A 22,150-nucleotide genomic window follows, 5' to 3' on the forward strand; every position below is an offset into this window, starting at 1 on the left:
CAATCCAGAACTTTTCTACGCCTTATCTGGATGCGTGTGTGCTCAGGTACATACTTGTAATTGGCAATTCCACCTCTGCTATTAATTTTCTCCACGGCCTTGTTTGGATCTTTGTCTTTTGTTGGATTCTGGGACATTGAGTGACTATATTGTGAACTTGTCTTCAAGTGCATATAAACGCTCTGCTGATACTGCACCAACCCGGCACTAGTGCAACCCTTATGCCGTTCGGGGCTATTTCCCTATACTAACATTCCTGTTTGTTATTTTCTCCTTTCGTTGTCTTCTGTTTCATGGACTACTTTCCATCCTCAAAATATCCATATTCAGGTTAGTTATTATTGGTTCGATACTTTAGGAAGTCTCTTTAAAATTATTCCCACTCATTGTGTTTATTCATATTTTTTGTAGATCCACCCCGGGGAAGCTCCACTCCAATACTTACCTAGGTAGTTTCCTGTAAAATACAACTGTTCTGATTACTTGGTTTATTTTCAACATTGTCTAATATCTTTGTATTCCTTTGCAGCATTGGTATTGGCGGTGTGTGTTCTCCCCGCTCTTTTATTCAACTGACACCTCTGTCTGTCCCAACCGAAACAGCAGAGAGGTACATTGTAGAAAAGAGCCCCTCTTTGAGGAAGCCTGAGTCTTGTACTCAGGGGAGCTGGGATGGAAGGCTGAATACTGATTCTTGTACAACCATCATCTCCAAGGACACTCATCCACACCTTGGGCCTATTTCGGAGTGGTGAGTAACAGTCTGTGACAAAATTCCACCACCGTTCTTTGCACCTTCAACTTGTCAAAAGAAAGGTCTATTAATCCAATGTTCAACAAACGAAAGAATCATCTTCTTCCTTGAATAGATATTTTTAGTCCATAAAATAGCATCAATGATATTCTTGGTCAGGATGATTTGCCACAACTTATAAGATTCAAAGAAACACAGCTTCTTGATTCAGCTTTTCATAGCTCTCTTTTCAACACCATAAGTTACAGTTTGTATCTTTGTCAGGATAACTTCACAGCACTTCTACTTCCACCTGGTTTACTCAGGGCCATTTTAAGCACTTTTGGGGCCCTGGGCACGGACATCTTTGGGGCCCGCTCCACCAAACGAAAGGAATTAAGGGATCAAGAATACTGGTTCCGCTCCCAACCCCCACCTGTCGCGCTCACAAGCTATAGGATGATATGTTGTCTTGCAGCATAATAAGCACATTTACTCCCTTTAAGTCCCCTTGCCCTCTTCATTCTTGCTCTAATCAGAATGATAAACAAGTAGCATTTGAAGACCAACATTAGCAGTCTACAAAGGGTTTATTATTTTAGTACATACATGATACTTTTTATCAATGAAATCCAGGAAGGTAGATGTAGTATTAATGCAGGACCGTATGTAAAAGGTACATGTAACCCATAATAGACAGAGAACTCACATTAGCTGCCTCACAGAATGCAAAAGTGCCATGCATGGATAGAGACCACCAATTGGAAGGAAGGAGAACGCTACACATACCGTAGTATGGATAGTTGAGACAGAATAGAAGCTACCAGGAAGGTGTCTTTATCCAGACAGACTGACATAAGAAGTGTGATATGGTTTTCAAATAGTGTTGCCATCAAGGAACAAATTCCTGTGGTGTGTGATATGAATATGCTCACTATTAACACAGTGAAACCATGAATAAGGCTTTTATGAAGATCATACCATAAGGAAATCACTCGGAAGGGCCTACAATTTTGAAAGGTTTAGGGACTGGCAATATTGAGAGGTTCAGCAATATAAGATTAAATGAGATGCCCAGGAGCACACATTGGTTAAGGGGGGGAAGGGGTGAAGCTGGGTTTGTGCCAACTCTGCAGTTACTGCATTTGAACACTTTCTTTTCCAGTTCTTACCATGAACTAAAACATTTTATTAAAAAAACTGACTTGGAAAGTACACAAATCACATTACCAAACATGGCAATATTTAAACAAATATTATAGAAGGGTGTTATGCAAAATGGGAATGAGTCTAGCTTCATTCTCTCCATCATCAAGGGAAGTACATAAGAACCAGCATAACAATCGATGTGATTTAACACATTTAATCTGGGTTTGTCTTTTGTATTTTAGATCTTTAAACACTTCCAAAACAATGGCTTGTGAAATTTTCATTTATAAACGTGCATACAAACCTTTCACTTTTACCAAAAAGCAAACCGCTTTTTGTGTCAAATAAGCAGACCTTAAAATATGCTTGCCTGAGGCTGCAACATATGGTCCGCTCTCTTCTGTCTACCATCCTTTCCACCCAAATGGCCTACATAAGAAGAAAGATTAAGTAATGTGCTAAACGATACTAGCAGCATGCAAGAAGGCAAACCTCACAGAAGACAGCACAGTAATGTAATATATATTATATGATTTGACCAGGATCACTCTATCGTCTGCTGGCAAATCCAGATACAAACATGAACGTTGTTGTTCCATGGTCTTGAATTTGGATACTTATTCACCTCTTGGGCTAACAGTTTATGCCATTGTTGGAGGTGATTGCCTAGGTTTTACAACAGCCCATCTGAACAAACCAATTTCTAGACCTTCACCTTACAGATGATATGTTAGTTTTTATAGCAACCCCTATCTGGTACAGGTACATTGCAGATAATAGCAGATGTTGTTCTGCAAAACCAAGTACATATGCAGGCAGGTTTATAAACTTCAGACACGGGAAAGGCTCAGCCAGCCTTGCTGGAATGTGATATTCTAATTTTACATATGACCACATATCTCTGCAATGGGTGCTTCACACACTGAGCTAACCTCTGAACCATTGTGGCACTCAATTTATCAATATGCATTTCACTATTGCCTATTGCATATGATCAACATAATTACTGCAGGAAGGAAATAATGCTACAGAGTTGTGTCATAAGGAACACCTCAACTATGTATACCACAGTGAACACAGGAAGCAATACATGATGAATTGATCAAGGCAGAATGCATTTGCCTAAACAGAAAGGCAATGGGTTTAGAGCCTCAGCAGCAACCCATAAAATATCCTGACATGTGCTATTTAAGACTGGTGAACAATGGAATCTTATTTCTTCAGATCAGCTTGCATTGTGGGGCCCCCTCCAAGGTGTGGGGCCTGGGAAAGTGCCCCTTTTGCCCTCACATAAAAACATCTATGGGTTTACTCTCATACCAGGCCTACTTCTACAGTGATTCACCAATGCAGGTTTACTCGCCTGCCCGATAGCTTTCCACCAGTACTTCTGAAGTTCTAGATCTACTGACAACCAAAAGTTCACAACAGCTTCAGCAGTTTGCCTTTTTTGACTTTCAACAACTTTTCAGAAAAGACAAGATTCACATTAGTGCTCTTTAATACTTCCATGCAAGCAATGCACTTCTTCTGAACATTCACCTTCTAGAAGGGCAACCTTGTTGCCACTCTTGTCTTTCTGCAACATCAGTAATCAAATACCCTTAAGGATAGGATTCTAACGTTCCTCCTTTTGGCCTTGGCAATGTGAGTTTGTGTACCAGCTTTAATGTTATGGAACACTCTCAACCAACAAGCTTCACCCTTTGAAAACATCTAATTCGTCACTTCCCTTCCTATTGGCCACAGTGACTTAATTGTTGCCTTGTTGTTAGTCTCATTTAGCTTTGGGCAATGTGTGTACAAATCTTGGCTTTTTGCAATGCTTGGACAACTCTTGGCTTTGTTCGTTTGTTCCCTTGAACTCACGATCATTAAAGTTCAGTCACTTAGCTTCAATACTACAATGTTTTCTGCTACTTTACAAATGATTCTTCAGTTAGCCTTCACTTTAGAATCACTTTTAGGCATACGCGATTAGTAATTAAGCTGTTTTCTTCAGTTCTGTATTTAATTAGTATTATTCAAGCAGTTTCACTCATATGTGAGTGCTACTTTTGTTGCATTCATTGTCCAACAATCAACGGTTGGGTTTATAGCAATCTCACTCGCACTCAAGTGATTCTTCTTTGCTACTGTTGTCTGCCTTTATTACGCGCAAGGGATTAGAATGCTCTGTAACACTCACCGACTTCTGTCTTTGATCCCTTTGCGTGCTGCAAGACTTCCACTGCTTTGGCTTCTTTTGAACGAGCACACTCCCTCACTGAAGTCGCCTTTATTACCGCCAATTAAGTATGGGGCTCTGCTAGCTCATAAAACCCTCTGATACATACCAGCCCCAGCAACGTTCTCCTGCATTCTGCCATACTGCGCCTTCTGAGATTCAGTCCACAGGGATTAAAGCCCTTCACGCTTCCCGCTGCACCACCTCTGCACTTCATTTAGGGGGAAAAGGGCCCTCTCAGGACCGCCAGCTGAAATCTGCCCTGCACTGCAGGGGTCCTGGAGCCCTCTCTGTCCTCCAACTTCTGCTTGGGCTTCCAACAAGCCTGCTGCTGCTCTCTGCTTCTACTGATACTACTGCTGCTCCACCTCCACCTAATGGCCTGACCATGGGGCCTTTTAAGACTCTCTGCACCCCTCAGGTGTGGGTCATGTCATGATCCCAGCAAAGGAGCACCGTTCCCATTCAGAAATACCAGGGAAGCAAGGAACTTCATATCAGTCAGTGGGTCAACAGTGACTTCAAGCCTGGCACAAAAGGCATTTGTCTCATTCATAGCATTGCACCCATAGGCCCACATAGCGCTTACATTGGTGTTTCCTACACTCAACATGGCTGCCGCCAAGTCCATTTTAAACTCACAGCACATACTACACCTATTGCAGAGGGAGCTACTTAAGCCCCGCCTCTGCTAGAGCGCTCACTTCGTGTCTTCTCCGCTGACAGCAGGTAACGCTACCAGCAACCTCCTGACAGAATCTGTCAAAGGAAAAAAGAAGTTATGAGATATTAGCTTCCACAGAAAATCAACAGAATTCCATAGTTTACTGAAAAGACTTACCAAACCAAAGTATTTCCAAAGTGTTTCTTCAGTCAGCTGTTTATTTCGTAGTCTCTGCATCTTCTGTCAGAAGTTCCGTCGCAGCCGCAGCCGCAGCATCTTCCTCACAGCAGTCTTAGTTTGCGGTCGCAATGCCTTCATTCAGAAATTTCCCTCAGCAGTCTTTGCATATCCTGAAGGTATTTCATCTACAGTTTTCAGAAAACCTGCAAAACAAAAGGTATTTTCGTTAATGAATGAACTTTGTGAATAAGAAAGAAGTTTTACATATGTTGCTCACCTGAAGTCCCTGAAGTTATTCTTTGTTTAGTTATTACCGCGCTCGTCTCTGAAGGCTGCAATTACTGAGTTAAGACGAACTCATGTTTATTAAACATTTCCTCAAACCGAGTACAGTTGCAGGCATACCACAGCATGAAACCTTTTCTGAGAACCAAGAATCTGCAAAATAAAAGGGGAACATTTAGAAAGAGAAATCTCTCCAATGTAGGGACTGCTCAGAATCTGAAAAACTATATATATTTTTTCACCAAAGAAACCACCCAGGATAACTCTAAAAAGAATAAAAAGGACATTATTCTGACAAGAATCTTTTGAACACTGCAGCCTCTCAAGTTAAAAGTTTCAAACCAACGCGCCCCTGTAGAATACAGGAAGGACAGCTCCACAAAACATAAGCACAGGTGAGGAGGGAAGGATTTATCAAAGGCACACTGCAATACCATTTTTTCCCACCAATAGAAATTACAGTAGTTCTATTGTTATTATGCTCCTGCAGAGTCCCAGGTAAGCATCACAGGTCATTTGCCTTAACAAGCTGACCGCTCCTGCAACATTGCTCTTGAGCCCTCTTCCTCCTCCCAGCACTTAGGGAATTATGGGACTTGAAGTCCCCAACAACAAAATCAGGTTTTATAGTCAGCTTTCTACTTTTGAACTCAACTTAATTTCTTCGAAGTGTTTTTAAGGAAACATCACAATAATTTAGTTGGAAAGGGGAAGGCAGTTAATTTAAGCCATTATTTACAGATTTCCTTTCACTGTACCTATGGGAGTTAGGATGACTTCTAAATTTATAAGTCTCAGATGGGCTTTCCTTCTTAAGATGTTTAGGTATTTTACATTAGCTTTATCCACATTAGTATGTTCAATTTGTGGATCAGACAAATCATAATGACAATAAGCCATTACATGTCTTGGAATTTGAAAAAGCATCTTCCCTTTTGGAGATAAATACCATGTCTCATCCCACAGGATCTCCTCAACACCCTGAGCCGTGTCTCATCCCAGGTGATCCTCCTGCAGAGCACCACCCCCAAGGTCAGGATCAGGAAGCATCTGTCTTTCTCTGGCCACCTAAGAGGAGAATTTAGGCACGGCTTTAATAAGGGATCCGCAGGATTCATCAAAGCGTGAAAAGGCTCATAGATGACGCAGAGGTTTCCAGCTGAAGAAGAGTACAGGAGAGTGTCATGTTGGAACTGTATATGCAGAGGAAGCAATGAAAGAGAGCTTTTGGCAGGGAAGAAGAGCACCTCTGTATTTGTAGAGTTTAACATCAGTGAGTGCAAAGCCATTCAATATTGGGTCCACAAAGTGTTGGTAAGAGAATCCAAAGGAGATTAGTGCCCCAGGAGCAGAGGTGTAGAGTGTAAAGAGGAGTGGACCCAAGGTAGACCCTTGTGGAACACCAACGGTTAGAGGAGTGAGTTGAGAGGTTTTGTTGCTCCAGCGTACAGAGAATTGGCAAGGTTTAAGGTAGGATTAAATTGAGGCAAGGGCTCGGTTGCCAATCCCAATAAGAAAGAGAGTATTAAGGAGACCAGGGTGATTGACAGTGTCAAAGGCAGCAGACAGGTCATGGAGAATTAGGATAGAGGATAGGTTGGAGTGCTTAGCAGAGGCGATGAAGTTAGACACATTCATGAGAGCAGTTTCCGTGGAGTGACAGTAATTAAATCCTGCTTGTAGGGGGTCTCGAAAGTTGTGGATGTCTAAAAAATTGGTAAAACGGTTAGACACAACCTTTTCGAGCACTTTAGAGTAGTCTGGAAGGAGAAACGCTGGGCAAACGTTAGCCGGTAGGTTTGGGTCCGCCCCTTGCTTTTTTAGCAGAGGGATGACCCTGGCTGTTTTGAAAACAGAGGGAAAGCAAGCAGAGTTGAAGGACAGGTTGAAAAGTGCAGTGAGGTGAGAGGCAACTCATGGGGCAATAACCTTGACTAACTGAGGAGTAAGAGGATCTGATGGGGCACAAGAGTGATTAGCCTTCATCACTAGAGAATGGACTTTGTCAGTGTAAGTGTGACTAAAGTGAGAGATAGAGGAGGAAGGATAGCTCAGAGGCAACACATTGGTCTTGGAAACAAGACAACGCAGCACAACACAAGTTCAAATCCTGATCCTGCGCTTAGAAACCACTTGTTGGCATTACGCGTGTAATAAAAGAACAACTATAATTATAATAGATGCAGAGGATGATGGTAGAGTAGGTGGAGTGTAAAATGTAGGAGGAAGGAATGTGAGGATGGTAAGGAGTGAGTCTAATTTTGGAAATGTTTGCAGCCAAGTATGCAGCTAGGTCATTAGCGGTGAGAGAGGAGTTGATAGTCCTAGACTTTGGAGGAGTGAGTTTAGGGTGCCCTGTAGCCTGCGAGGGCAGTTGGAGCAAGAGTCAATGAGTGTTAGGCAGAATTCCCTTTTCACTCTATCAAGAGTGGGCTTGAGAGAGTTCAGGGCAGAAAGATAGAGTAGCAGGTCCTTAAGTGAGAGCGTACACCTCTATTTGCGCAGCAGCCGCATGTCTGTGTCGAGAGAGCTTGTGAATGGGGTAATCCAGGGTTAAGGATGTTGAGACTTAGCGGTGAAAGTAAGCAAAGGGAAATGAGTGGAGAAAGAGTCATATAGTAGGGATTGGAAGCTTTAGAAGACAGTGTTGGTGGAAGAGGCATCAGGTGTGAAGGAGGAGAGTGAGAACTGTATGTCAGAGAGAAAGGGGAAATGGCATAAAATGTAAATTTCCTTTTAGTAATAGGTGAAACAAGTGGGAATTATCTTATAAAATAAATCAAATGAATGGAGAAACATGTGACATAACCCATTGACAAAAAAGTCACAAACTCTATCTACTTGAATAAAATTGCATGTCAAAATAGAAATACTGAGACACAGAAAAGATATTCAACTCACATTTCGAAGTGTGGGGGCGGGAGGGTCCCTACACTGATGTGGAGGGCATAGTCGTATTGCTTTATTTTTGGCTCTATGATTAATTTACTTCAGTTTTACACCACCATCACCACTTCATTAATATAATAATTAGGTTTTAGAAGCTTTTTACAAAATGTTCTAATTCTTTTTACATAATTGCATTGCATTATCATTACCATCATGGTTTTAATTGACACACTAATATACTCTCTGCACGGACGTTCTTCGACTTTAGTGGGAGATTAAGGGATTTGGTATAACATTGTTAGGAGCATGTGTTCGGTTGAAGATTCATCTAAATTTGTCTTCTTTTTACCCACAGTCTGATGGGCAAACAGAAATGACTAATGAGCCTTTTGAAAAGTAGGCCGTGTTTTAGAAATGGGAATTCAGCTAGCTAGATTTAATTGTTATTTATGGTGGGATTCACATGTAACAATGCAGGAGCATTGCTAGGCCTGGAAAAGATCCGGGGCTATGCTAATGTCGGGACTCTGGGTTAGCTAGCCTTTTGGTTGTAGCCCCTGAGCTTCTATCTGGGGCTACAACCAAAAGACCCAGGGCTATAGCCCCCTCAGACTCTCCACCTAGCAATGCCTCTGAATTGTAGTATCAGTTAGTTACACTATGTGTCTGCAAGCTTACCATTCACCATGTCTTCCGATGTGACTACCTTCAGGTCCATTACCCATGACAAAATAAATCATGTTCCAATTACAACAAGTTCACAGTCATTATTAAGGTTGTTCATAGAATGTTCAATGAAAAATGTAACTGGAAAAGAATATGCTGTCACTAAGAGGAAACCAGATCTACTTTGTCAGGTCTAAGAGAAGGTGGGATCTTGCACATACATGGGTCTCATATGAAGTTACAGCTCTGTTTTATTGGGTCAGACCTTATTGTGATGTTAAGTCATGAACCTGGAGATTCACAGTAACTGGGCGGAAAATCATCTGCCTCAAATATTCTTGATAAAGCTGCTAAAATAAGAAAACAGCTATGTACAAGTGAAACCTACAAAGCTCAGCAGTGGTGAAAGGTGCACAATATGTGTAAGAGCAGAATGTTTTGATTCTAGGATTTCCTGCAATTGGTTACATTATTTCACAAACCAGGTATGGTATGGTACTGAGAATTGATCCTGGGAACTTGCAGAAGAGGTGCATGCCGAAAGATTGATACAACTCCGAGAAAGAAACGCAGGTTAAAAACATGGTCAAAGTGCAAAATCCTCCTCTCCTCACCTAGCGAAGGAATCTAGGACTGAAAGCAGGAATTTACTGAAGATTAGCGCCTGTGCGTGTTCAGGGAAATAGTGCAGGCTCCAAAACAATAGATTGCACAAGAACGTATGCACAAGAAACAGGAAAACACCCTGGAGAAGGGCAATCTTCAAATTCGGTTAAATCGGGAAAATCTAGAACGAGGCACAAAGAACTGGGGGCTCAGTCACAAAAGGCAACCTGGGGAGCATAAAGCTCCCTAAAGACATTTCACCCAGATGTGATCAAATGATAACAGCAGCCAAGAGAAGGTGTTCTGCTTTCTCTTGCGATCCTTAACCTGCGAAGGTGGAGAGGAAGCTATATGCAAGGCATTCTGGGAAAAGCAGTCTTTAGAAGAAAAAAAAGTATGCTGCCTGCTGCAACACTGCAACACTGCACTACTGCAATGGGGAGAGGTTGGAAGAGAATCTTCAAATACAGTCCCAGTGCTTCCAGATAATTACTGTCATATGTCACACGGTCTGGAAGCTGCATCAAAATGCTGAAAAGACCCCAAAGCATGCCCCCTAGTGGTGGGATCAAGAGCAAGGAGAATGGACCTTGACAGAATGCCAGCTGTTTCATATGAAAAGGAACATATGCACATGTGGCTGTTTGAGTCTAGACCTCCCCATGTGAAGAGATGAGGAGGATTCCCAAAAGAGAGTGTTTGCCTCTAAAACCCATGGGAAAGTCCCCAGACTGAAAAACACCTGCATCCCGTGTCCCTGTGAGGTAGTCCAAGAGCTGCACCCAGACAAGTATGTGACATCAACCATAAAGGGCTCAGGCTACAAAAGCTAAAGACACAGAGATGTGTTACTTGCTGTAGCGAACAAGTAATGGAGCAGAACTGTACAGCTAGCACCTTTGCACGTTTCTATGCAGAATGGGAAGTCCACAATAAATGTTTTCGGACCCAAATAATTGGACAGATACAAAGAATATGGCAAAATACTGCTTTATCAGTAGGGAAAACTGGCAAGCATAACAAGTCACAACTTACACACTCTTAGATATATTTTGGTTACACAAAGGCTTTATACCTCGAAATACGTCAGCTATGGCGTCATCCTACGTGGCAAATAATTAAACCTATTGAGTGGAGGGATTGGTTAGGGGAACATATATAACATATATACCTATAACTTCTTAAGTGTTAATAACATCATTGCTGCCCCTTATATGGTAGGCACGCCTTAATCTTCCCTCTAGCTACGTATAAAACAGATTATAGCAGAAAAACAGCAGCGGATTGGCTCTTGCAACAATGTATGTTCACCATTGCATAGGCCATCATGATTAGTTGGCATTCCCTCCCAACCTTGGACATTCGGCTCATTAGCAGCACATAAGCAAAACAAAACCCAGATGATAGGAATAACGTCAGACAACTGCCCACTTGGCCAATTAGCCTTCCATCTCTCATCGGTTAGGCCCTCAGCCAAGGCTTCTTCTTTGGAGTTCACCTTGCTGGATGTTCTCTTCTCCTGAACTTTAAGGGGAGTTAAGGTACATCGCTGTCTTCATTTGGAGCTTTATGAATAAGCCTTGTTTTCTGGTCTTACATCAAGTGTGAGGAGACCATGATTTTGTCCATTTTGCCCTTTCATTTAGTGTTATTTGATTTAATTATACTGGGTGTCATTACTCTCTCCGGCCTCTGGAGACTTGGGTGCTCCGTCTAATATTTGCTTTCTTCATGTTTAATTGTGCTTTGCTTGGCACTCACAAATGTTTACTCCTTTGCTTAATCTAAGAGATATATGTGTTACGTGCATGGCTTATCTTCTTTGACTCCCTTTGTAAACGGCAATTGCTTCTTGTTGTGGCATCCTTGATCATAAGCCAACAGCCATCCTTTGTTCGTGCACAAATTTGTGTTACATCGCCTGTCAGCTCTTTCAGCCTTGATCTCTTTCCTTTGAGCTTTTCGCTTACTATTATTCAGAGCCGACATCCATCTTTTCAACATGGCTGCTTTACCCCTGTTATATTTTTTACTGCAGCAAGCTTCTATATGTCTCATCTACCTTACGTTTCTGCGTACATACATTTGCTACATCTCTGGTTGCTTGTCTTCTTTGTATACACAGTTTCTTCTCATTTGTATATATGTTTACTCTGCTTCTTCAGTCATATTGATATTGATATTGATATTTTATCTAGCGCGCTCGGACACAAGTGTTTTAAAGCGCGACAAGGCAAGGGAGGCTAACAGGGGAGAACAAAACAGCCATCTTACTAGGCCCAGTGACATTGAGAACGTGCAAGTGCATGGAAGATGGGGAGGGGTGAAAAGGGCATGGAAGTGGGGAGAAGTGGAAAGTGTGAAGCAGATAAAAAATAATAAATAAATAAATAATAAAGGCAACAAACAGTGGTAGTGCAGCCAACAACTTGCATGTGCTAGGTTTAAGGCAGCAGACAGGGTAGGTCTGATAAGTGCAGGAATAAAAAGGGGGGGCTGTATGGGTACAGATACAAACACCAGTGCAAGGGGTGGCCCAGAGGCAGTGCGGGAGGGTGGCATGGTGAGCAGGTACCTGGGCCCGGAGGACAGAGGGTGGCCAGGTGCAAATTGCCAAGAGAGAACAGATCAGCTGGGCAGAGGGGGAGCGAAGGCAGAAGAAAAGAGCAACGTCTTGAGATGCTTCCCGAACCGGAGATGGTTCTCCTCAAGTTCTAGAGTGGCAGGGAGGCTGTTCCAGAGGGAGGCCCCAGCCGAAGACCGAGATCTACCCCCAGCTCGTTTTTTTGAAAAACGACTGACACTGAGGGAGTTAGAGGGAGAGGAGCGAAGAGCTCGAGAGGGGAGGTATTTGCGTAGGGATAGCTGAAGGTATTTTGGACCCAGGCCCCAGAAAGCCGTGTGGACAATGCAGAGGGTTTTGAATTTAATCCTTGCATCCACTGGGAGCCAATGGAGAGATTTCAGAGCTGGAGAGATACAATCCCAGGGCTTGAGGCCAAGGACAGGTCTTCAGTCCTGTTCTGGATTAGTTGCAGAGGGCGGAGAGTAGAGGCAGGTAGATTTAGAAAGAGGCTGTTACAATAGTTCAACCTAGAGAGAACCAGTGCTTGGGATACCTTGAGCTTCTGGGGGAAGGAGAGGAAAGCCAGAGTACCTCTGAGGAGGTGCAGTAGGAAGTTTGACTTTTTAGAGACCTCAGAGATGTGGGCGGAGAAGGAAAGGGTGGAGTCAAAGATGACAAAGATATTATCATCCTTTACATTTTCTTACATCGTTTTAGTGCGTCATTGTGTCTTCTCTTCATGACATTGCATCACATTTTCTTTACAGCTCTTCTATGTTCAGTGGTGTCTGCAGATTCCCTTCTACCATTTCAGCTCTAGAATGCATTTGATAAGGTTGTCTGGGCGGATAACATCTTTCATATCTTCAATGCGGTATTGGGATTATGCTAGGTGTCAGGCATATAATCTTCTTTTTGTTCTTCCAATATGACAGAAGTGAGGCGGTGGGGTTTAATGAAATACAGCTGCTTCTCTACAGAACACTGTACAATTACCTGGGGTGATTTTCCTGGTGAAGTGACTCCAAGCCATCATTTGGTGGATCATTGAGGGTAGGCTGAAAGGTATCCCTTACCAGGGGTTGCCCACTGAGGGTTCAAATGCTTTAGGTCTGTCCTTCTGTAAAATCCCATTTACATCTAGCAATGATGTGTTCCTGTGGCAGCCTATGCGTGGCCACATGACAGTGGAAACATATCTCCTCAACCAGTTGCAGCCCATGTAGGAGAGAATGGTCTGGTAGAAAATGTCATGGATTTTTAAGAAACTTTTTTAGCAATGTCACTTACCCAAGATACCAAAGCACTCTGGGACATGTCAAGGGTGGGCAAATCACAGATAGTGGTAACCTTTCCATGTCCTTGTGGGAAAATAAATATGCATCATTAGATAGACATTGTGTGAGTTACCCTTGCATAGGCCTACATGTAACTCTTCTGCCCTGGGTGTGACCTTTATGGCGCGTGTACGATTGAGGTTGCCCAAGGACAAAAGGTAGCGATGGTCACAGGTAATAAAATGAAGCATTGATATTTTCTGCTAAGGCGTAGGTCTTGGCTGTCCTTTGACAAACAGCTCTTATAACACCAAACTGCTGTCCATGCAAGCCAAAACTCTGTCTTTTAGTTTGAAGCAGTTGCCCCACGGGTTAATGTAATCTTTGCATGTAACATGTTTCTTATATTGTATTGTTTGTTTTGTCCCCGGCCTATGTCTATGTCTCACTTTGTTCACACCTTCATAAACTGGCTCACCACTTGTTCTCATTTTTAAGTGATTGCACAGGTACCCTTTGCAGAATGTCTTAGCCATCTGTAAACGTATTACCGGATGCCGGAAGTCATTTCTGATCGAAATTGACCCTCCAGTTCTTCAAATAAATACAAATACTAATATACACAGGAGTGTTTTCATCCCCAGAGTGCAACAATTACCTCATTTTCACTATGTGAGTATCGGGTTTCAGGCAGAGTCAGCACACTACTGATTATGGGCCTGGAACCACAATCTCTTTACTATTGATTTGCCTTCAGCTAGCAGGAACTATAGTATTCCTCTTTTTAGGGGTTGAGTGGGTGAGGAAAATGAGACACAAAATCTAAGGGTTCCCACAAACCAGCTTCCTTCCCTTTCTGCTAAGAATGAGTAATCATAGATGTATGTAAACTTCGTCATGTTCGCCCCTTGAACAAAAAAGGGTGAATAACCATGTAGTTATCAAAATATACATATTTTAATATTTATCAAAACACATTACACATCACAAAACATTTCTCTAAAAGAACCACACAACAGTGTGGTCAGAACACATTCTGAGACATATATCTATGCGTATACATATACTACAAATGGCAAAGAAGCTAACACTTAGACCCCTTTCTCTGCCTTACTGTAGGGTATGCCTCTATTGTAGACACCACTATTATTATTGACCTGCTTAATTCATACAGGCAGAAAAGGCTTTGCCAACACTTCAAGAATGTGTTTCTAGAACCAACATGAAACTTAATCTCAAGAATAAACACAGAGATTGATCCCCATTGTATATCCTGTTGGTGCTGTCTTCAGGGCACTTAATCTTTGTTATATATTCAGGTGTTCGCGTATGTCATCACGTGTTAGTTGCCACAATTTCAATATTCTACAAAACAAAGAAACATTTGGTCTTAAAAACATGGTTTTTTGACTTCAAGCATAACAAGTCATACATAACCTCTATTACAACTTCATCTCTATTTCCCATATAAGCAGAGTGACTTATTTATTCGTGGTTTCATTATTACCCACTATACTGCAATTTTCGCAACATATTATATGTCCTAATTTCTTACAGACAATATCATCCAATATAGAGATACCCAATTCATATCCACAATGTGTACATCAAGGAGGAACACATCCCTGTCTTTCATTTCAGCTTTCATACTAGGTCATCGAAATGAGGTGCACAACGCTAGATAAGTGCTTACTTCTTGCGGAATCTGTAATGATCTCGCTACGCTGCACTGGCTCCGGGTCATGTGCTAGCTGAAAACCCCCTATTTTTCACTGCTTCCTTCCGGGAAAAAGGGGCGCATCAATCTGCCTGTCTGCTTCCAACAATGCTCTGTAAAAAAAGGTATAGAAACCCATGTTGTTCAATACAAGCCCAAATCCCAAGGGGGCACTGGCTAGCTACGCCCTATATGACATTTAACTTACCGATTGCAATCTTCCCCGGGATCTCTCTTTCCAAAAACGCTTGTCTGATGTTTCACCCACTGGCCTTAATGTATGTTACTGCCCAATTCGTAACAACATCTAATGGGGCAGAAAAAAGGAGAAAGGAAGAAAAGTGAGATTACCTATCTACAGGGCGGTAGTGATTTCTCTCACCACACTCCTGTTACCTAATAGAAACCGTACGTCCTCCTCATCTTATTCCCGTGCAGCACGCAGTTGCCGGTTCTCTCAAAACGGTAGAGCGAGCATTATGCACAAGCGGCCATATTTGAATAGCAACAAGTCTCGTGTCACGTGAGAAGCATGCAAAAACGTGCATCGTATTCACACGTGATCAGTGGCCATCTTTATTTGGGTCTTGCTTCTGCCATCTTGAAACGGGATGTATATATTTTTTGTGTGCACTGTTCAGCTGTAGCTCATACTTCTGAGCCTATGGGCTTGTCTTCAAGCGATTGTGCATCCTAAGTTTATGGTCACTCTGCTATACTTAACATATCATGGTATGATGGTGAAATTCATCATGTGATCGTTATTAAATATTGTCAACCTACATCTCCCACGCTCCAAATAAATGACTCCAGTTAAATCAATATTTTACTGGATGGAACAGGGTATCAGACTTCGTGTGCACTGTCAATGCCCGGTTGGCGGTTCTTCCCGCGTCTGCCCCGGTTCTGAAAAGGGCCTCTTTGTGGGTTTCCTATATTTACTGGGCCTGTGCCCGAACCACCATTACTGCTGTTTGATGAATTCGAAAAGGTTACAAATTTCCTAAATGGACGTCTGTTGTTAGAGCCCTGATTCTGACCTTGGTTCATATTACTTTGCGCGAAAAAGCCAGGGACTGAGTAAGGGTATGTAGCCTCTTCCTTATAGTTTTGAACATCTTTTTTAAATTTCCACAACTTCTTGAAGAAGTTGTGGAAATTTAAAAAAGATGCAGTGACAGTGGTTCGGGCATAGGCCCGGTAAATATAGGAAACCCACAAAGAGGCCTTTTTCAGAACCGGGGCAGACGCGGGAAGAACCGCCAACCGGGCAATCATGGGATGCGGACGCGTCAGTGGCAACCGGGACCGCCGACATGGTGATTCCGTTTTTCAACCAGAGCGATCACATCCTGACATCTGCAGAAATCCGTGTTTTAAGTAAAGGTCTTTCTTTTGTACAAGTGAACAAAGGTGATCTCTTTACTACTGAAGTAGAGATGCGAAATTGTTTTCGCACAATTCGTTTGAAGTATTTCTTTAAATACCACGACGATCAAAGACCATGGGACCGAAGTGTCTCAGGTTTAAAACCACCTTCCACGTTCACCCCATTAACTTCGATGGTTTCTCCAGAAATCGTCAGTTTCGAGAACAAGATCATCAGGGAGATGAAAACACTTGTTAAGACAAAGAACACACACAAAGACAATTTGTCTTAAGAGGAAAGAGTAGCCATGAAAGATCTAGCAGATAACAAAATGTTTGTCATTAAACCAGCAGATAAGGGTAGAGGAGTGGTATTATGGGGCATATAGAAATATCGTGCTGAAGTCAAGAAACAACTTGAAAGAGTGACCTTTTACAAACCATTGCCCTGTGATCATACTTCTAGAATCCGGGAGGAAATTGAAAGCCTCATGAACCATGCAGAAAGTGAAGGGTGGATAGATATTGATGAAAAAGCTTTTTTGACACAACAACATCCAGTCACACCCGCCTTTTACTGCCTACCGAAAATTCATAAAGATCGGGATGATCCACCGGGCCGTCCTATTGTGGCAGCCATTGGCTCAATTTTGGAGCCTCTGTCGGTATACACTGATTTCTTTTTAAGGCTATTTCAAGATACGACACAAACGATTAAGTTGTTAGACAGGATAGTTGTGGGAGCCGAAGATATCCTGGTCACTTTAGACGTTGAGGCTCTATATACGAGCATTCCGCAAATGAAGTGTGTCAACATAATGGGAAAGTACCTAGAAAAGAGGGAGGACAGGAGGGTTCCATCAGCATTTATTTTGGAATGCATAAGACTTGCCCTCACTAATAATTTCTTCATTGAACAGAACACATTCTACTTACAGCAACATGGTACAAGCATGGGCTCAAGCTTCGCACCCGACCTTGCAAATCTTTTTATGGATGATTTGGAGATACAGTCGGTCTATGCTGAGCATAACCCATTTAAACATCTGATGAAAGTCTGGGTTCGCTACATCGATGATGTGTTTATGTTGTGGGGAGGAAACCTAGTAGAGCTTGATTCATTCCTTACCTGGGTCAATAACCAGGAACAGTGTATCAAATACACTATGAGTTCCAACGACAATAAAATCCCGTTTTTAGACCTGGAGATCTATAAAGATGCAAATAACAAGTTTGGTACAACTCTATTCAGAAAAGCCACGGACAAAAACACTCTATTACTGTTTGAGAGGTTCCATCCACAATCCCTGCGGCAAAATTTACCCTTTGGACAGTTTTTACGTGTTAAAAGAAACTGTACCCATAGAGAGGATTTCGACACAAATAGTAAAGATTTATCAACTAGACTAAAAGCAAGAGGTTATCCACCATTCATTGTACGGAGGTCTATGTAAAAAGCTAAAAACATCCAAAGACAGGATTGTCTTGTACCACAACCCCGAGTTGCAGAAGATAAGATTACATGTGTCTCCACATTTTCACCCATTAGTAATGACTTGCGAAGGTGTATACTCAAACACTGGAGCATCATTAACACAGATGATTTCGCCATTAATAAACCACGGTTTGCGTTCCATTGCATGCCAAATTTGAGAAATAAATTGGTACATACCTATAGAACATTCACAGAGAGGAGACCCAGTACCCAATTGACATTGTGGAATTTGCCACCGGTGGTGGGTCACTACACTTGCGGTAAGTGCTCGGTTTGTAAATTGACATCAAATATGAAATATGTAGATTTGAAGGGGAGAAAATGGGAGCTGAAAAATTTTACTAACTGCAATTCTAAATGGGTGGTGTATGGCATAAGGTGCCCGTGGGGCCTGTTATATATTAGCAAGACCAAGAGACCCATCCGGCAGAGGATCTGTGAACACAGGTCCTGTGTAAAGAATCAGGTACCGGAGAAACCTCTGGTAGCACACTTTAAGGGTGCCCACCATGGGGTGGATGACATTCATCGGTTCATCATTGAGATGATACTTCCCCAACCAAGAGGAGGCAACAGAGATTTAAAGTTGAGACAAGCAGAACAAAAGTGGATTTATTCTCTAGACACTGTAAGGAACAGTTGGAATATTTCTATTGAATGGTCCTTATTTATCCATTAAAATAAATAACACTAAGTTAAATTTTGAAGTAGCGTGATATGAGACGTGGTGTGACCACGATGATACGCAGAGCTGAAATAATCTATACACGTTTGCATTAACAGTGCACACGAAGTCTGATACCATGTTCCATCCAGTAAAATATCGATTTAACTGGAGTCATTTATTTGGAGTGTGGGAGATGTAGGTTGACAATATTTAATAACGATCACATGATGAATTTCACCATCATACCATGATGTGTTAAGTATAGCAGAGTGACCATAAACTTAGGATGCACGATCGCTTGAAGACAAGCCCATAGGCTCAGAAGTATGAGCTACAGCTGAACAGTGCACACAAAAAATATATACATCCCGTTTCAAGATGGCGGAAGCGAAACCAAAATAAAGATGGCCGCTGATCACTTGTGAATACGATGCACATTTTTGCATGCTTCTCACGTGACACGAGACTTGTTGCTATTCAAATACGGCTGCTTGTGCATAATGCCCGCTCTGCCGTTTTGAGAGAACCGGCAACAGTGTGCTACACGGGAATAAGATGAGGAGGACGTACGGTTTCTATTAGGTAAGAGGAGTGTGGTGAGAGAAATCACTCACTACCGCCCTGTAGATAGGTAATCTCACTTTTCTTCCTTTATCCTTTTTTCTGCCCCATTAGATGTCGTTACGAAATGGGCAGTAACATACATTAAGGCCAGTGGGTGAAACATCAGACACGCGTTTTTGGAAAGAGAGATCCCGGGGAAGATTGCAATCGGTAAGCCAAATGTCATATAGGGCGTAGCTAGCCAGTGCCCCCTTACGTTTTGGACTTGTATTGAACAACATGGGTTTCTATACCTTTTTTACAGAGCATTGTTGGAAGCAGACAGGCAGATTGATGTGCCCCTTTTTCCTGGAAGGAAGCAGTGAAAAATAGGGGGTTTTCAGCTAGCACATGAACCGGAGCCAGTGCAGCGTAGCGAGATCATTACAGATTCCACAAGAAGTAAGCACTTATCTAGCGTTGTGCACCTCATTTCGATGACCTAGTATGAAAGCTGAAATGAAAGACAGGGATGTGTTCCTCCTTGATGTACACATTGTGGATATGAATTGGGTATCTCTATATTGGATGATATTGTCTGTAAGAAATTAGAACATATAATATGTTGCGAAATTGCATGATAGTGGGTAATAATGAAACCACAAATAAATAAGTCCCTCTGCTTATATGGGAAATAGAGATGAAGTTGTAATAGATGTTATGTATGACTTGTTATGCTTGAAGTCAAAAAACCATGTTTTTAAGACCAAATGTTTGTTTGTTTTGTAGAATACTGAAATTGTTGTAACTAACACGTGATGACATGCGCGAACACCTGAATATAAAACAAAGATTAAGTTCCCTGAAGACAGCACCAACAGGATATACAATGGGGATCAATCTCTGTGTTTATTCTTGAGATTAAGTTTCATGTTGGTTCTAGAAACACATTCTTAAAGTGTTGACACAGCCTTTTTTGCCTGTATGAATTAAGCAGGTCAATAATAATAGTGGTGTCTACAATAGAGACATACCGTACAGTAAGGCAGAGAAAGGGGTCTAAGTGTTAGCTTCTTTGCCATTTGTAGTATATGTATACGCAAAGATACGTGTCTCAGAATGTGTTCTGACAACACTGTTGTGTGATTCTTTTAGAGAAATGCATTGTGATGTGTAATGTGTTTTGATAAATATTAAAATATGTATATTTTTGATAACTACATGGTTATTCACCCTTTTTTGGTCAAGGGGCGAACATGATGAAGTCTATTGATTTGCCTGACAACTTGAAGAGGGAAAATCAAGATCAAACCCCTGCCCCTCGCAAACCCAGCAGCAGCCAAGGTTTTGCAGTAAGATAAGATTCCTTTCCTTGAATGCCAGTGAACGAAAGACATTTTCACAAAGACCCACACATCATTTGAAACATAATTGTAACAAGAATGGCTCAGCTCTGGCCAATGAACGCTGAGAGCCCAGGGGCGAAAAGCCTGTTTCAGCTAAAACTGATAGGAACAAGTTCATAATGCAACAATTGTAGAATTAGGTAATGGGGGTGGCACAGTTAAAACCAGCCCACTGACGCAAAAGTCCTAATGTCCAATGATTAGGCTTCCTATAAGGGTCCCATAGGTAACCTATCACTTAGCAGCCAATAGCAGGATGAGATAGGTTTCTGGGAGCTGGTCCAACTATGTGATGTCAGCCTGCAGTGTGTTACAAAGCTGGCTTGCAAGCCAACCCCGGGAGAGACGGAGCCTGGATTTTCGCTGTGCACAAAGCTCTCTGTGTGTTTTTTTTTGCTGCCCAGAAATAAATGCAGTTTGGAACATGTTGCTGCCTGTTTGGGCAAAATGAGAGGTGTTAGGGCCTCCCATAGCTGACCCCCAGAAGCCCTGGTGGGGGTCCAAGTTCTCCCCAACAAGTTGGTTCCCTCTGTGAACCTCATTGCTCATTGTAAGACATTGGTGAATGGGCACTGCCTGCATAAGCCCTGCATTGAACTGCACTCCCTGCCACCGACTCAAGGAAGCTGTGGGACCCTCTCCTGCACCTGAAGACCACTGGAAAACGCGCAACCGGCTAAAGGCATCGGGGGCCACTGGGAAATACCCCGCTTGAGGGCAGGTGAGAGCTCTGCAGGAGAAGGGGTCCGGTGAAGCGCCTTGATGGGGTTCTGGTAGCAGAGCAAGTGCCAGTGCAGCATAGGAAATGTAAGTACAAGTTCAAGCAACCAGCAACATGGGGTTTGAGGGAAGGGTGTGATTGTGTGGGGTAACAATGGGCAAATGTTTTAAGTATTAGGATGTATTGTTGATCAGTATGTTGCAGACATTTTAAGTTGTTTTGTTTGGATAGGAACTGGTGGGAGGTATTGTAAATAGGGTGGTGGGAGATTGTACATTGTCGCAAAAATTTGGCGTATTGGTGGTGATCGTCACGTGAATTGTAGTTGGGACTGGAGCGGTTGCAGTGGTCCCTTCTTGTGTAATATGAGGCTATTGGGCGGGGTAGTGACTCCCCACGTATAGGACGGAGTGCCACACTGGTTGGTCTGGATGGCGATTACATGTACGGAGGTATGGCTTTCCTAGAAATTGACGTTGTAGATCAATGAGTAGATGATGTTCCCTGCTAATTCAGCGTTTTAGTTCGGTGAGTGGATGATGGTTCCCCGCAGGAGGTAGCTAGTTTGTTCCTGAGTGCGGAAGATAATCCCCTGGTGAGAGGCGTATCACACGTGAGGCGACGCAGCCTGTGCAGTCGATTATAAGAGTTTATTGTGGATTACCTTGCTCCAGTTGAAGCGGGAAGACAGCTGTGGGGATTGTGGGGTTCTATTTTGGGATATTTGTGGGGTTGTAAGAAATGGGTTATTGTTCTGTGTATGCACATTTGTCTGTTCATTTGTACTGTTTTTAGTTTGGTGATGTCACCTTTAGATTGATGCATAGGATAACGATTTTTGATGGTAAGGAGCTAGTGGTGTGGTTTTGGAGAGGAAGGAGAGGTGAGCCAGAGGCGGAGTGTGGAAGACACAGGCGCAAGATTGTGGGGGTGTGCCAGAGAAGGCAATGGTTTGGTGAAGATGGGCTGCACGTGGAGTGCACTGGCTAAG

Source organism: Ambystoma mexicanum, chromosome 5p, assembly GCF_040938575.1.
Source record: "Ambystoma mexicanum isolate Mex_15411 chromosome 5p, UKY_AmexF1_1, whole genome shotgun sequence".
In the NCBI taxonomy this organism is placed as follows: Eukaryota; Metazoa; Chordata; class Amphibia; order Caudata; family Ambystomatidae; genus Ambystoma; species Ambystoma mexicanum.